Genomic DNA, 17,194 nt, shown 5'->3' with positions numbered 1-17,194 from the left:
TAGCTGTTCCTTCAACTCCACACTCCATCCCTTGCCTCCAGACATTCTCATGTGCCACCTCCCATGCCTAAAATGCACACCCTTCTCATCTCAGAATTGCTGTTTTCCTTCGAGGCTTGCTTCAGATGTTACATTTCCCATGAAGCCTCTTCTGATCTCTCAACTCTAGTGTTCTTCCTCTTCTGAATTCTTCTACTATACTTATCTGTCTAGTAGAATACAAGCACGTACAGTTTGGATTCTGCCTTCAGAGCTAGGTACCTAAGGTAGGTAATTAATAAGTATATTTAATCGAATTAAATACATTTTATTAGAGCTGGACTACTATTCTAGCCTGCTAAGATCTTTTCAGATATTGACTCTGTAAGACAAAAAGCTATCCTTCCCAGATTCATGTTATCTATAAACCTAAAAGCTTCCCATCTATGCCTTTATCCAAATCATTGATAAAAATTTAAAACAGCAGCAGGCCAAGGGACAGATCCTTGGGGTAATCCATTTGAGACTTCAAAGCTAACTTCATGATACCCATTATGACTATCTTTGGTATAGCATTGTGTAGCCAGAATGGACTTTGTTTTCTTTGAATGACTCAGCTTGCCTCGTTGAGCTTCCCTGAACGCTGGGGCTTGCTCTTCCGGGGCAGGAAGCCCAGCGACCATGCCAGGGATCGGAGAGCTTCCTGTGTGATGAGTCGTGGGGCTTGCTGAGGGGAGGTGTGTTAACGTGGTCTACGCTAGGGGGAGGGGCCAAGTCAAGAACCAATCGGCCCTGGTCATTCAGGCGGCGCTTGATGATGTCAAAAACTCAGTAAGAGGGGAGAGGACAGCTTGAAGATCCTCCTTTCCTTTTCCGGTTGGAGCCAGAGACGCCTACAGCCGAAGCTGAGCTGCCGGTAGCAGAGCTGACTAGAGGCTAGTGGGTAATCTTCTTACCGTAGAGGGGAAGCATGTATACGATTTTGCCTTATACCATCTCGCTTCTCTGTGGCCTCTTGGTTACCCTTGTAAGGTGGACTTATTGGGCCTGGAAGCTTTTGATGAAAACATCAAAATGGGGACGCTGGTTTGCGGGCTTGTTATTGTGGAGTGTAAATACATGCTTTAGTTCTCCTGCCTTCTGCCTAGAGAATTCCTTATATCCTGCGGTTCCGGACCTTTTAGGCACACATGAGATTCTCTTTGAAATCATAAATTCTGCCTTCCTAATATACATTGCTTACCTTTTTTTGCATCAATTAGAGGTAGACTGTTTAATTTTAAGTAAAAGTTCTCTGAAGAATTGGAAGGGAGGAAAGCCACACCACTAGAGAAAGTACCTTTAAGACTACGGGCCCCAGTAAGGCAAGAATCAGATCCAATTTGTATCCCATGTCTGAATCCTGTAGGTATTCAGCAAATACTTGACAATATGAGATAAGTTATTTAATACTTTAACTTAACTAGTAATTGGAGAGTAGTTACCACTGGTCATCCAGTCAGGCAGGTAATGATCTACCTTAGGCAGGTATCAATACGTTACCATGTAAGTATGGGGCAAAGGGAAGGTCCTGGGAAGAAAGGAAGAAAAGGTCATTCGAGGTTACAAGGGTGGGAAAAGATCTAACTTTGGCAAAGTGTAACCAAACCCTTGAATGGGATCAAGGTGGGGGGTTGGCTGCTAAACTTCAGCTAGAGGCCTATATGGTAGAAAGGGGGTACCAACTCTGTGGCTAACTCTCAAGTCTTACTAGCTAAATGGACAAATGATAAAAGTGGGTATATTGCCATAGATGGCAAGGCATCACCCAAAGGTTGCCACAGACAGCTTCTCTAGCACAGACCATGGGACAAAAGAGGTTTCCTGGCAGACGAATACTATTCACTTACACACTTCACTCCAGTTGGATTCTTCAAGTCTAAGAGAATCCCTGGTTCCACCCATATCATCCTAAAGCTGTTATACAACTTTTAGAAGACATAGACAGCATGACTTCTAGTTTTCACACCCACACCTATCCCTACCTCAGAAGTTTCTGAACAAGTAAAACAAGCTACTTCACAGATTCCAGGACAACTGGAAACTGCAGCTAAAAGAGGTGGGGAAGGAAATGGAATGTGTGAAGTCAAGAAGGGTCCTTTGCATCATCCTTCAGAGTGTGCTGTGATAAGAAATACATATTGGTCTCTGTATATATGGATTCAATCTGTGGCCTTCATGCATTTACCATGAACAAACAGAATGTAGACAGTGGTAGTATCTGGGTTGTTTTTTTTTTGTTTTTTTTTTTTAAAGCAGAGAGCCCAACAGTGGTGACTACTGGCAGAAATGAAGGCAGTGAAACCTCAGGTTCCCAATTAATATCATTTAAGACATTTTTACTTAGCTCAGTACCTGGCATATAATAGGTACTTACTAAGGGTTCACTGAATTGAACTGAACTAGGGATGGCAGGCGCAAAACATACAAAGGTGAGACATGAAGTATGGTCAAAGGAAGGGGAAAAGCATCTATCAAGCACCTATGTGCTGTACTAAGCATTTTACAAATATTATCGCCTTTCATCCTCACAACAACCCTGAGAGATAGGTGCTATTATCCCCATTTTATAGTTGGGACAGGCAGTGGTTCAACAACTTGCCCAAAATCACAAATCTAGGAAATATCTCTTATCTCCTATCTAGGTCAAATCTGAACTCAGGTCTTTCTGACTCCAGGCCCAGTACTCTATTAACTGTCCCATCTAGTTGCCTCTTCACAGCGTTTAAGTCACAGGTAGTCAGGAGTATAGTTTGGCTGAAATGTGAAGCATGTGAAGGGAAGTAATATGAAAATTTGGAAATGTAAGTACAAGCTAGGATGTGGAGTTTGCATTTTACTCTAGAAGTAAAAGGAAGTCATTGATGGTTCCTGAGCAGAAAGTGACACAGTCATACCTAGGCATTAGGAAGATTATTTTGGCAGCTGCATGAAAGATATATTGAGAGGGAAAATCTGGAGGCAGGCAGATCAATTGGGAAGCTACTGCAATAGCCCAGGTGAGTAGTGATGAGGATGTGTAAGTTGAGCAAAGACAATGGATGCAAGAGATAAGGGGGTAGAATAAAGAAGACTTGACAACTGATTGGATTTGGGAAATGAGGGGAAGAGGAGAGTCAAACACGACTCAGAAACTAGAAACTGAGCAGAAAGAGAAGATGTGGGGACCTCAATAGAATCTGGGAAATTTGGAGAAGGAACAGATTCAGAGGAGATGAGTTGTTTTAGACATGAGGAGTTTGGGGTGCTGGCAAGGATATTCAGAGAGAGATTTCTCAGACAGTGCACTTACATACTTCACCCTAGTTGGAGTTTAAGACAAAGACCAGGGCAGATGAAATCACCAAGAAAGGGAATATGGAAAGAAAAGACAAAGTTCCAAGCCAGAGTTCTTGGGAAGACCCATGCTTAGAGAATATAGGAAGATGATGAGTTCTCTCATGGCCATATTGATCCTGGCATGTTGACAGGTCATTTAGATGGAGATATGGAGCAGACAGGTAGACACATAACACGTGAAGGAAAATAATTAGAGCTGGGAATACAGATTTCTGACTCATCTGTGTAGAAATGATCATTGGATTTGTGGAAATCATAGCCTAAATGCCTGAAGTGGAAGGAATAGAAAGTCTTATTCACCGAATTCAATGCCTTTTTCTTAGCCCTCAGTCTACTTGACCCCTCTTCAGCATTACATCCACAACCTTCTGGATAATCTCTCCTTCCTCGATTCCTGTGACATTGGTCTTTTCTCATTCTCCTAAAGGTCTGACATTTTTCCCCCATCCCTACTATTGGCTCAGTTCCTTACTCCTCCCCTCTAAGTAGTTCTATCCACCAAGTTTTTTGCCTTCAATCTTCTTTAACTTTTATCCCTTGGTGATATCAATTCCTCTTGTAACTTATATTACCTCTACGTAAATAATTCCCATTCACTCACTCATTCATTCAAGAAACATTAAATGCCTTTGGCATATACAGTACTATTAGATAGCAAAAATTGTATTAAGTCTAGGTAAGATACTATCCCTACCTTGACTGAACAAACACTCCAGTAGGGGAGTAAAACATAAACTTAGATAACTATAAAATACATTTTACACAATAAGTGCATTAGAGCATTGAAAATTATTTTTGTTATTTTTATCTTAATATCTATCCCCAAAGACTACTATGTGTGTCCCTGAAACACATCTGACTTTGTAAAAAGTGTATGGAAGGAGAGAAAAATCAATGTCACGTTTCTTCCTACTTTCTAAAAGTTCACATGCTGTGATAGGGACAAAAAACAAAGTATTAGAAAGGAACTATCTGAAAAATCAGCAATGACAATACCAAATTTTGATCTGGCCCCAAAGAAAAACACCTAACAATCATATTGTTAGTTTAGCATATGGTATGCTAATAGTTGTAGTATTTTTCCTCCTTGGCAACAGATGTACTAGGAGAGCAGTCAGTGAAGGGCAATAAAGGTTTTTTTCATTTCTACTATCCATCGTTCATGGTTCACAAAACCAATAGCAGCTTCATTTTCAAACAGGAAAGACAATGCTTTATTATTTGCACATAACTGAGGGCTTTTCATTCATAGAGAAAACAGACACATGCAGAAAGAAAAACAAAGCCACTTTCTTAAGGAGTCATGGCCAGAAACCAACCACATCAGACTCATTAAGTTATTTCTTCTTCTAATATAAATTACATCAAATTCCAAAGTATGTTTGACAAAGAAAGATGAAATTCATACAAAACTGAGGTGAATTTCAAGTAGGAAGGCCACAGCAACAACTATGTAATAGTAGGTACCATGTAGAAGGTTGCAGAAAATTTGATAAGTCTGTGAAGTAGCTCAGAAGGCCATAGTCTACAATCCCTAGTGTGGTAAGCATATACCATTTGTCTTCGGCTCTTAGAGTTCCCTCCGAAATATGTCATATACTTCATGTCACAAATTCCTACAAGCCACATTATCTACCTAAAAAGGCATGCATAAGAGACAAGTCATAAAGGCAGTGCTAGTATTTTTCTACCCAGTCCAACTTAAGGTATAAAAACCTCTCACTAAGGGGAGCTATAGGTTGGTTCTGTAATGGGACAATGTTCTGCAACTGTAAAAAGGGGATCTACTTCACAGGGTTGTTACAAGGATCAAATGAAATAAGATTTGTAAAGTGCCTAGCACAGCACCTGGCACACAGTAGGTGCTTAATATGTTTTTTTTTCCTTTCTTCACAGCACCATGCAAAATTTTTATCAGTGTTTCCCACAGCACACCTCAAAAGTTAAGAAATTTGAGACTTACAGCTAGTCATATTAAATTTGGCTACAATTTCAGGGTTAGTGGAAATGTACTATGGGTGTGCTGTTTTTCACCTGACCTTATCTATATGTTCCTCATTGAAAGCATAGCCTTTTAAGTCTCTTGGGTAAATCACTATTGGCATGTTAGAATTAGAACCTAAGCCTTGGTTGGTTGTTCCATCAGACAGATACATAACATTTTTAAAAATACCATCCTGAGAGGCCGCTAGGTGGCGCAGTGAGTGGAGCACCAGCCCTGGAGTCAGGAGAACCTGAGTTCAAATCTGACCTCACATACTTGACATGTACTAGCTGTGTGACTTTGGGCAAGTCACTTAACCCCAACTGCCCTGCCAAAAAACCAAAACAAAACAAAAAAATACCATCCTGAGATAAATGATTACAAACTACAGATAAACCACTGCAAAGTCACTTAAGAGTAATAAGAATTTTTATTGCAGTTGGTAAGTATTTATTTGGGGCAATTAGGTGGCACAGTAGGTAGAACACCAGGTCTGGAGTCAGAAAGACCTGAGTTCAAAGCTGGCCTCTGTGTGACCCTGTGCAAGTCACTTAATCCTGTTTGCCTCAGTTTCCTCATCTGTAAAATGAGAAGGAAATGACAAACCATTCCAGTATCTTTGCCAAGAAAACCCCAAATGAGGTCACAAAGACTCAGACATGACTGAAATGACTGAACAGCAGCAACAAAAGTATTTATTTGGAATGGAATGGAAAATGCTTCCTGGATGATTAAGGAAAGCTTCTAAAAGAAGTATTTTAGACTAAATTCTTTAGGGATCCAGTTTAGCAAAATGAACAACAGACTGTCAGAGTCTGAAGTGGCCTCAAATTATGTATTCCAATTACCTCATTTTTATAGATCAAGATGATGAGGTCTAAAGAGAAGCAAAGCAAGTTAGTAGTGAAGCTGGGCCTCTTTTTATTCATCTGCCTTTAAAAATAGGCATACTATGGTACATGAATGTAATGGAATATTACTGTGCTGTAATGATGGCTGTGATGAATGCAGAGAAGCCTAGAAAGATCTATATGAATTGATGCAAAGTGAAGTAAGCACAGATAAGAAAAAAATAAACACAATAACTAGAACGATATACATAGAAGAAACAACCACATGCAAAAATATCAAAAATAATTTTTTTTGAGATTTTTTATTTTTACTTTACAACATTCAGTTCCACATAATTTTGAGTTCCTGATTTTCTTCCCCCCCTCCCCTCCTCCCTCCCCAAGATGGCATGGAATCCGATATATCTTCTAAATATAACTTCGCACTGAACTTATTTACACAATAGTAAAGTTGTAAAGAAGAATTATGACCAATGGAATGGATCATGAGAAAGAAGAAACAAACCAAAAAAAAAATTTAAAAAAAAAAAAGAGAAAAAAAAAAACAAAGGAAAAAAAAGCAAGCATAACGTGTGCCTCAGTCTGCATTCAGAATCCATAGTTCCTTCCCTGGTTGTAGATAGCTCTCTCCATCATGAGTCCTTTGGAGTTGTCTTTGCACCATGTGTTGCTGAGAAGTCTATCAGGGTTAGTCATCACAGAATCCATACATCTGTGGTTGTGTATAATGTTTTCCTGGTTCTGCTCCACGCGTTCAGCATTATAATGTGTAGGTTTTTCCAGGTTATTATGAAGTCCGTATCATCCCCATTTCTTATAGCACAATAGTATTCCATTACCTTCATATACCACAACTTGTTCAGCCATTCCCCAATTGATGGGCATCCCCTTGATTTCCAATTCTTTGCTACTACAAAAAGAGCCGCAATAAATATTTTTGTACATATGAGTCCTTTTCCCACTTGTGTGATCTCTTTAGGATACAACCCTGGAAGTGGTATTGCTGGGTCAAAAGGTATGAACATTTTTATAGCCCTTTGGGCATAGTTCCAAATTGCTCTCCAGAATGGCTGGATCAGTTCACAACTGCACCAACAGTGTAACAATGTTCCAATTTTCCCACATCCTCTCCAGCATTTATCATTTTCCTGTTTTGTCATTTTAGCCAATCTGACAGGAGAGATGTGGTACCTAAGAGTTGTTTTGATTTGCATTTCTCTAATCAGTAGTGGTCTAGAGCATTTTTTCATATGCCTATAGATATCCTTAATTTCTTCCTCTGAAAACTCCTGTTGACCATTTCTCATTGGGGAATGACTTATATTCCTATAAATTTGGCTCAGTTCCCTGTATATTTTATAGATGAGGCCTTTATCAGAGACACTAAATGTAAAGATTTTCTCCCAATTTTCTGCTTCCCTCCTAATCTTTGTTGCATTGGCTTTTTTTTTACACAAAAACATTTCAATTTAATATAATCAAAATTATCTATTTTGTATTTTCTAATGCTATCTCTTGTTGGGTCATGAATTCTTTGCTTTTCCACAAATCTGATAGGTAAACTATTCCTTGCTCTCCCAAACTGCTTATAGTATCAGCCTTTATTCCTAAAACATGAACCCACTTTGACTTTATTTTGGTATATGGTGTAAGATATTGGTCTATGCCCAGTTTCTACCCTACCATTTTCCAATTTTCCCAGCAGTTTTTGTGAAATAGTGAATTCTTAGCCAGAAGCTGGATTCTTTGGGTTTATCAAAGACTAGATTGCTATAGTTGTTGACTTCTCCATCTTGTGTACCTCTCCTATTCCACTGATCCACAACTCTGTTTCTTAACGAGTGCCAGGTAGTTTTGATGACTGCTCCTTCATACTACAGTTTATTATCTGATATGGATAGGCCCCCCTTCCCTAGCATTTCTTTTCATCAATTCCCTAGATATTCTAGACCTCTTATTCTTCCAGATGAATTTTGTCATTATTTTATCCAGCTCTGTAAAATAATTTTTTGGTAGTTTGATTGGTATGGCACTGGAATAGATAAATTAATTTAGGTAAAATTGTCATTTTTATTATATTAGCTCAGCCTAACCATGAGCAACTGATATTTTTCCATTTTTTAGATCTGACTTTATTTGCATGAAAAGTGTTTCATAACTATGTTCATATAGGCCCTGGGTTTGTCTTGGCAGATAGACTCCCAAATATTTTATAGTGTCTACAGTAACTTTGAATGGAATTTCTCTTTCTACTTCTTGCTGTTGAGCTTTGTTAGTACTGTACAGGAATGCCAAGGATTTATGTGGGTTTATTTTATATCCTGCAACTTTACTAAAGTTGTTTATTATTTCAAGTAGTTTTTTACTTGATTCTCTAGAATTCTCTAAGTAAATCATCATATCATCTGCAAAAAGTGATAATTTAGTTTCTTCTTTGCCTGTTCCAATTCCTTCAATTTCTTTTTCTTCTCTTATTGCTACAGCTAACATTTCTAGTACCAAATTGAATAGTAGGGGTGATAATGGACAGCCTTGTCTCACCCCTGATCTTATTGGGAATGCATCTAGCTTATCCCCATTACAAATAATGCTTATTGATGGTTTTAGGTAGATGCTATTTATAATTTTAAGGAAGGCTCCATTTATTCCTATGCTTTCTGGTGTTTTTAATAGGAATGGGTGTTGTATTTTGTCAAAGGTTTCTTTTGCATCTATTGAGATGATCATATGGTTTCTGCTAGTTTTGTTGTTGATATGATCAATCATGCTGATAGTTTTCCTAATATTGAACCAGCCTTGCATTCCTGGAATAAATCCTACCTGGTCGTAGTGATGAGTTGCTGCAATCTTTTTGCTAATATTTTATTTAAAATTTTTGCATCAATATTCATTAGCAAAATTGGTCTATAATTTTCTTTCTCTGTTTTGACTCTTCCTGGTTTAGGTATTAGCACCATATTAGTGTCATAAAAAGAATTTGGTAAGACTCCTTCACCTATTTTCCCAAATAGTCTATAAAGTATAGGAATTAATTGTTTTTTAAATGTTTGATAAAATTCACATGTAAAACCATCTGGCCCTGGATATTTTTTCCTAGGGAGTTTGTTGATGGCTTGCTCAATTTCTTTTTCTGAGATGGGGTTATTTAGAAATTTTACTTCCTCTTCTGTTAACCTGGGCAATTTATATTTTTGTAGATATTCATCCATATCCCTAAGGTTATCAAATTTATGGGCATACAATTGGGCAAAATATTTCCTAATTATTGTTTTGATTTCCTCTTCATTGGAGGTGAGTTCACCCTTTTCATTTTTGAAACTAGTACTTTGATTTTCTTCTTTCTTTTTTTTAATCAAATTGACCAAAGGTTTATCGATTTTATTGGTTTTTTCCATAAAACCAGCTCTTTGTTTTATTTATTAATTCAAGTTTTCTTGGTTTCAATTTTATTAATCTCTCCTTTGATTTTCAGTATTTCTAATTTGGTATTTAGTTGGGGATTTTCAATTTGTTCTTTTTCTAGCTTTTTCAGTTGTGTGCCCAATTCATTGATCTATCTTGAATCTATTTTATTCATGTAAGCATTTAGAGATATAAAACTTCACCTTAGAACTGCTTTTGCTGCATCCCATAAGTTTTGGTATGTTGTCTCATTATTGTCATTCTCTTGAACGAAGTTATTAATTGTTTCTCTGATTTGTTCTTTGACCCACTCATTCTTTAGAATTAGATTATTTAGTTTCCAATTAATTTTTAGCTTATTTTTCCATGGTTCTTTATTACAAATAATTTTTATTGCATCATGATCTGAAAAGGATGCTTTGACTACTTCTGCCTTTCTGCACTGGACTGTGAGGTTTTTATGCCCTAGTACATGGTCAATTTTTGAGTATGTGCCATGTACCACTGAGAAAAAAGTATATTCCTTTTTATCCCCATTCAGTTTTCTCAAGAGTTCTGTCATATCTGCCTTTTCTAAAATTCTGCTCACCTCCTTGACTTCTTTCTTGTTTATTTTGAGGTTAGATTTATCAAGTTCAGAGAGGGGCAGGTTGAAGTCTCCCATTATTATAGTTTTGCTGTCTATTTCTTCCTGAAACTCCCTTAACCTCTCCTCTAAGAATCTGCATGCCATACCACCTGGTGCATCTATGTTAAACAATGATATTGCTTCATTGTTTATGGTGCCTTTTAGCAGGATGTAGTGTTTTTCCTTATCTCTTTTAATTAGATCTATCTTTACTTTTGCTTAGTCTGAGATTAGGATTGCTACCCCTGCTTTTTTTACTTTAGCTGAAGTGCAATATATTTTACTCCAGCCTTTTACCTTTACCCTGTGTGTATCCCCCCGTTTCAAATGTGTTTCTTGTAAACAGCCCATTGCAGGATTATGGTTTTTAGTCCATTCTACTATCTGCTTCTGTTTTATGGGAGAGTTCATCCCATTCACACTCACAGTTATGATTACTGTGTCTTTTTCTCCATCCTATTTCCCCCCATTTATGCTTTTATTTCTCCCTTTCCCCTTCCTCTCCTCAACAAAGTTTTGCTTTTGACTGCCACCTTCCTCAGTTTATCCTCCCTCTTGATTCCCCTCCCTTATCTCACAGTTTTCCACTTGCTACTTCTTCCCTCCCTTCTAACCACCCCCCTCCCTTTTTTTCCCCTTTCCCCTCCTACTGCCTATAGGACAAGTTAGATTTCTACACTTATCAGGGTATGTTATTCCCTTCTTGAACCAAATACAATGAAAGTAAAGCTCAAATACTGCTCTTCTCCCTCCCTTCTTTCTCTCTACTACAATATGTTTTTGTGCCTCTTCCCTTGATGTAATTTACCCTTTTCTACTACCTCCTTACCTCTTCTCCCAGAACCCTCCCTTTACATCTCTTATGTTTTTTTTTATATAGACATTCATGGTCTATGTGTATCCCTTTCAATTGTCATAATAACTGTGCTAGACTCAAGATTGACATATACACACACACACACACACACACACACACACATAAAATGATATAATCCTATATAAAGATGTAAATAATTTGCCCTTATTGATTAATAAGGTTTGTGGGGGGGGGTCTTCCCCATTTACCTTTTTATGTCTCTCTTGAGTTTTGTATTTGAAAGTCAAATTTTCCATTAAGTTCTAGCCTTTTCATCAGGAAGGTCTGGAATTCCCTTATTTCATTGAAAGTCCATCTCCTTGCCTGAAAAATTATGCTCAATTTTGCTGGGTAGTTGATCCTTGGTTGTAGTCCCAACTCCTTTGCCCTTCGGAATATCATATTCCAATTTCTCCTGTCATTTAATGTAGAAGCTGAAAGATCCTGCATGATCCTGACTATAGTTCCACGATATTTGAATTGTTTCTTTTTGGTTGCTCACAGTATTTTCTCCTTGACTTTGTAATTCTGAAATTTGGCTATAATATTTCTTGAAGTTTTCAATTTCGGATCTCTTTCACGGGGTGATTCTTTCAATGACTATTTTCCCCTCTGGTTCTAGGACCTCTGGGCAGTTATCTTTGTTAATTTCTTTGAAGATACTGTCAATGCTCTTTTTTTCATTGTGGACTTCCGGTAGACCGATAATTCTTAGATTATCTCTCCTAGATCTACTTTCCAGGTCAGTTGTTTTTCCAATCAGATATTTCACATTTTCTTCCATTTTTTATTCTTTACCTCTTGCTTTACTACTTCTTGATGCCTCATAGAGTAATTAGCTTCCTCTTGCTCAATTCTAATTTTTAATGAGTTGCTGTCTTCATTTTGCTTTTGAGTCTCCTTTTCCAATTAGTCGATTTTACCAATCAGGGTGTCATTTTCTCTATTTAGATTCTGAATCTCCATAGCCATTTCACTGATCTTTATTTTTTAAAGACTTGATTTTGTCAGTGGTTTGTTTTTCCATTTTTTCTTTTACCTCCCTAATTTGGTTTTTTAAAATCTTCCTTTAGCTCTTCCAGTAATGCTTTTTGGGCTTGAGACCAGTTCACATTCCCTTTTGAAGATGTGGGTATAGTATAAATGCTATCCTCTTCCAAATTGGTATTTTGATCATCCCTGTCTCCATAAAAAGAATCAATGGTCCTTGGTTTTTTCATGTTCTTCCTCATGTTGGTTAGCTTTTTCCTGGCTTTACCGTAGATTTCTGCTTTTGGGGCTCAGGTTTCTTGTTCTGGGGATTGTGAGTCTAGTTACTGGCTTTGTGTATTATACCCTTCAGTTTCCTGAGGTGTGGGGGAGGGGTCTGGCTGCCTGAATTCTCCTTTTCCCCTGGGGTTGCTCTCCAGCGCTGTTGCTCTTCAGCAATGGTCTCAGCTGTTTGTTGTCTGTGCTGGTTTCTGCCACTTCCCCTGGCTGTGCAAAGGTATGTCTGAGCTCCTGGTGTTGACCCCTGCTGGCTCTGCCCCTCTGGGACTCAGGAACTCCCATTGCTTGGCCACTGAAGCCCCACTTCTGTCTCCTCTAGTCCACTGTTTTTCCGGAGGAATTCTCTGGGTCAGAGAGGGAGGGATTAGAGCCGTTTACCTGGCCATTATGTCTTCCTGAAGTTCAAGCTGCAAGCCTCAGGAGTAGATGTCTCATGACCAGAGGCATTGCGCTGCTGCCTCTCGTTGCTTCAACAGACTCCTATCCTGTGTTGAGAGGCCCGCGGATCTCTGCTAGTTTCAGGCATCCAGCTTTCTCCCAGCCTGGATCGCTGGCTGGTTTCCACAGCTGCTTCTGCTTTGGTGCTGTCTGATGCAGCTCCGCACACGAGCGCTCTCCCAGCCTACAGATCCATCCTGTAGACCTTTCAGACTCTCCTGGCTTGGAAATTTGCCCCACTCAGACTGCTAGCAGCTTCTAACTCTCTCAAATCTGCTCAGATTCACTTTTTTAGAGGTATCTGACAGAACTTGTGAGAGAGCTCCAGTAAGACGCTGCTTTCACGTGGCCATCTTGTCTCCCCAATCAAAAATAAATTAACAAAATTATAAAGATCAAGTATGACTCAAATGAAGAGCTATGAAAGAACATCCCCAAGCCACCTCTTCGTGGAAGTGAGAGGTCCACAGGTGTTACACATTGCAAATATTTTTAGACTTTTTCAATTACTGATCAGAGTTCTGTTGATTTTTTTCTTGCCTTTAAAAAATACTATTTGTTATATGAGATGATTCTCTGTGAGGAAGAAGGATATTAGGGGAAACTATGATGTGTAAAAAACAGAAGACATCTATAAAAATTTATTTAAAAAAATAGGCACATTAATACTTGTCTTGTACGTGAAGTAATCTGCAAAGCACTATACAAATTTCAAGTGACATGGGAAAGTGAGAGTCCCAATGTACTCTGTTCTACTTGGCCTACATTTGGAGTATTATATTTATTTTAGCTCTAGTTGCCACATTTTAAGAAGAACATTGATGATAAGCAACCAGGCTGGTGAAGGGCTGAGACTAGAAAAGAGAATATTTAGGGAAGACATGATAGTTGTCTTCCAGGGACTTCATGTGGAAGACAGATGAGACCTGTTCTATTTGGCCCTTGGGGGAGGAAGTAAAAGCAGTAGGTAGGAGTTACAGAGAGGTATATTTAATATTCACATAATGAAAAACTTCCTAACAATTGAGCTACCCCAAAGTAGAAAGGGCTACCTGGGAAGGTAGTGGGTTCCCTCTTGATGGACTTCTTCAAGCAAAATCTGGATAATTATTTCTCAGGTCTACAACAGGATGGATTCTTGCTCAGGTAGGAGTTGGCCTAGATATCCTCTGATGTCTCTTCAACTTCTGAGATTCTGTAATTCTGTGAAAGGAAGAATCCAAGCAAAAAATGAGAAACTATGAGTATTTTACAAACTGAAGGAAACTGAGATAATGATAACAACAATTCACATTTCTACAGTATTGTGGATTACAAAGCACCTTCTTCCAACTCTGGGAGGTAGATGGAGTTTTAAGGGGATCATCAATAAGCTCCTCTCCTTCTTCTACACACATACACCCATTATAGAAGTGACAGAAATAAGTCCCTCTTCTCCTCCCCCCTGCCTCCCCAAAAAGCAAAACAACAACTTTAAAGATTCAACCAAGATCAGCTTCTTCTATTATTCTGTTATTCCTCTGGAATAATATCCCAATGGAAAACATCACCAAATAAAGCAAATGATCAACAAGCAGGAGATGAATAAGACGAGCAAACAGAAACTTTGATGAGTTTACCTCCACCAAAGGAGAAAAAAAGGACAGACCAACAAAAGATGATTCTATAGTTCTGAGTCTGAGTCTATGTTGGTGCTAATCCTCCTCTCTGCTGCCATTCTAGAACTGCAAGTCTCTTTCCTGGACCCTATTCCAGATAAGGCCAGGGTCTGTCCCTTCCTTGTCATTCTAGTCCTAAACTGTGGCAGGGATCTCAGAGGCGACAGTAATCTAAGCTAGACAGCCTCACTCAAGAGTAAAAGAAGGCTCAGGGAGTAGAGAATGTAATACCCATCTAAGCACCCTCTCCAGGACTAGAATGGGCAAATCTTGGCTATGGTTCAGCATCCTAATCCAGGACTGTGGCAGAGTCTAAACTCCCTCCAGATCTAGGACTGATAAAAGGGGCAGGAACCATGGATCCTCTCACCAACCATCCCTAGCTAGGAGACTCTAAATAATATGGATTAAAAGAACCCCCAAATTAAGTCTACAATAATTGCAATTAAACTCATAGAAAAACAAAGAATAGAATGGCCAAATAGACTCTAAAAATAAACAGAATGATCTTCCTAACACAATGGTTACCTGAAAGGGAGGGAAGCTGCCTAGATCACTCACTTCTACTCCAGGGAAAACTCAGAAATTCATACCAAACTGAATAATGATTAAGAAATCCAATGAGAAACTACAGTGAGTAACATCAACTACTCCAGAACTGCACAAAAAGTCAGGAAGAAGCACAGGAACTATTGAAAAGCGAAGATCCCAGCAAAGCCAACACCAGCCCATTTACAGACAGGACATATATAGCCTGCAAGGCTCTATTCAGAGGCAAAAAGAGCAGCATGTCAGAAAGCCAAAGAGTAGGGACCTTGGAAACCCAAGGAATAGCAGCAACCAGTGCAGTATGAACCATTGCATACCACAAGACAGCCTAGGCTTGGGAGCTCTAAGGCCTTAACACTGTCCTAAGGCATCAGAGAAAGCCCTGAAGACCCAATACTCTGAAGCTGAAAGATGGGGTGAAGGGAAACAATTTCTAGGTGGTGGAGGTCAGTGTAAGAACATAGTAGTCCCAAGGTAAACCAATCAGAGCTGGCCATGCCCTCCAAAAAGCAGCAAAAGGTCCTGGCACAAAGCCCCAGTTATAAAACTGATGAGATGAGGAAGGCAAAGAAAGTGTCCTCCAATATGAAAAATTATTACAAATCTAACTCAACTGTAAGCAGAGACTCAAAGGGGGAAAAAAATCAGATTTTTCCTACAAAGACTACATGAATAGACAGAAGAAATAAAGCAAGATAAAAAAAATTACAAAGGGAATAAATAGATACAAATAAAAAACAGTAAATCTTACTGAAGAAATGGCATACCTGAACACTAGAACACAGCAAACAGAAATCAATCAGGCAGCAATATTAGTACACAGGAGGCGACAAATTAATATTAGAATGCAAAAGATTAAAAAAAAAGAAAAAAATATAAGGTATCTTATATTAAGACAAAAACTGACCTGGAAAACTGGGCAAAGAGAGATAATTTAAACATTAGTAGATTCCATGGAAAAAAACCATAATCCAAAAAAAAAAAAGGCTTGAATACTATATTTCAAAAAACCATAAATGACAAATACTCATATACATCAGAACCAAAGGACATTTTTTTTTCCCATTTGAAATCATTTGTGACTGTTAAGTACTGGATCAAAAAATATTATTCTTTCCCAAGTAACAATACTGGTTTCCCAAAGTCATGTGTCTGCTTGAATATGCAATAATGTACATATACATGTATAATAATGATCATGTAATCACAATGGGCAATGAATAGTGCTGTCAGTTTTAACTAGGTCTGCATTTCACATCACTTTTCTTTCTTTTAAAAAATGTAATAGTGAAGCTTTGTGTTTTTAAATTACTATTACTTCCCAATATCCTTCTCCCCACAGGATTGCCTCTGTAACAAAGAAAACATAGACAGCCAAGTCCTGGGCCAGTCAATTCACTTCCTGAATCTAAAAGCCTAAGTCTAAGCACCAAATTCTTCTTTTAAAAAGCATCCTACTTAGAAACCCACTGCATGAAATGGAGTCTGTTTTAAAGAGGCAGTAGTACATCTAAATCATTAAATCATTCCAGAATATAGTAAGAGTACTGGATGAGGAGTCAGGGAACCTAGGTCTAAATCCCAGCTCTGCTACTATTCAGTCATATAACTTTGGATGTCATGTTACCTCAGAGCCTCAGTATCTCAACAGTAAATGAGATTGCTCCCAAATCCAACAATCTGTAGTCTAGAGCCCGATTTTAATAAGCTACCCCCCCCCATACTTTGTCAAGTAAGCCCCTCTATAAAAACCTTGGACAGACTGCCAACCTGGAAGCACCTTTTTCATCTGGCACTGCTCTTGTTTCTGAGCACAGTTAAGCTTTCTTTTCTTTTTTTTTTTTTTGACAGGTTTTCTTTTCCGGAACATCACTTTATCATTTTCCATATCAGTTGGCTTCCTCTTTCACTTATTCCTTTACCATCATACTCTGTGTCTGAGCACTGGACTGGGAATTTGGAGCAAACTTGCAATTTCCAATCCCTGCTTAAAGGACTTTTCAGTTGAATTGGGAAGAAAATGAGCATACATGGAGCAAGAACACAACAAAGAGAAGCACTCAAAACACCCAATTACTTGTTACTGAGGAGGCCAAAGCACTACAGAGCTGTAAGCAGAGGAATGGCTGCTGGGCTGAGTCAACAATGGCTTCCTTGGGATCATTCTGAACTGGGTTTTGAAAGCCATGATGAACAAATTAT

General features: G+C 38.5%; 1 protein-coding gene across 3 annotated transcripts in view; it reads right to left on the bottom strand.

Annotated features, from left to right (window-relative positions):
• The window catches only part of PTPRA (protein tyrosine phosphatase receptor type A), a 195,533-nt gene that overhangs the window by 124,517 nt on the left and 53,822 nt on the right, over nucleotides 1–17,194 (bottom strand). For all 3 annotated transcript variants that reach the window (XM_036763037.1, XM_036763039.1, XM_036763038.1), the window contains exon 2: nucleotides 13,838–13,988. The gene's annotated coding sequence lies outside the window, so the exon portion shown is untranslated. The remainder of the gene's footprint in view (nucleotides 1–13,837; nucleotides 13,989–17,194) is intronic.

The sequence above is a fragment of the Trichosurus vulpecula genome, chromosome 6, assembly GCF_011100635.1.
Source record: "Trichosurus vulpecula isolate mTriVul1 chromosome 6, mTriVul1.pri, whole genome shotgun sequence".
Lineage (NCBI taxonomy): Eukaryota > Metazoa > Chordata > Mammalia > Diprotodontia > Phalangeridae > Trichosurus > Trichosurus vulpecula.
This window is presented reverse-complemented; position numbering and strand designations above follow the sequence as displayed.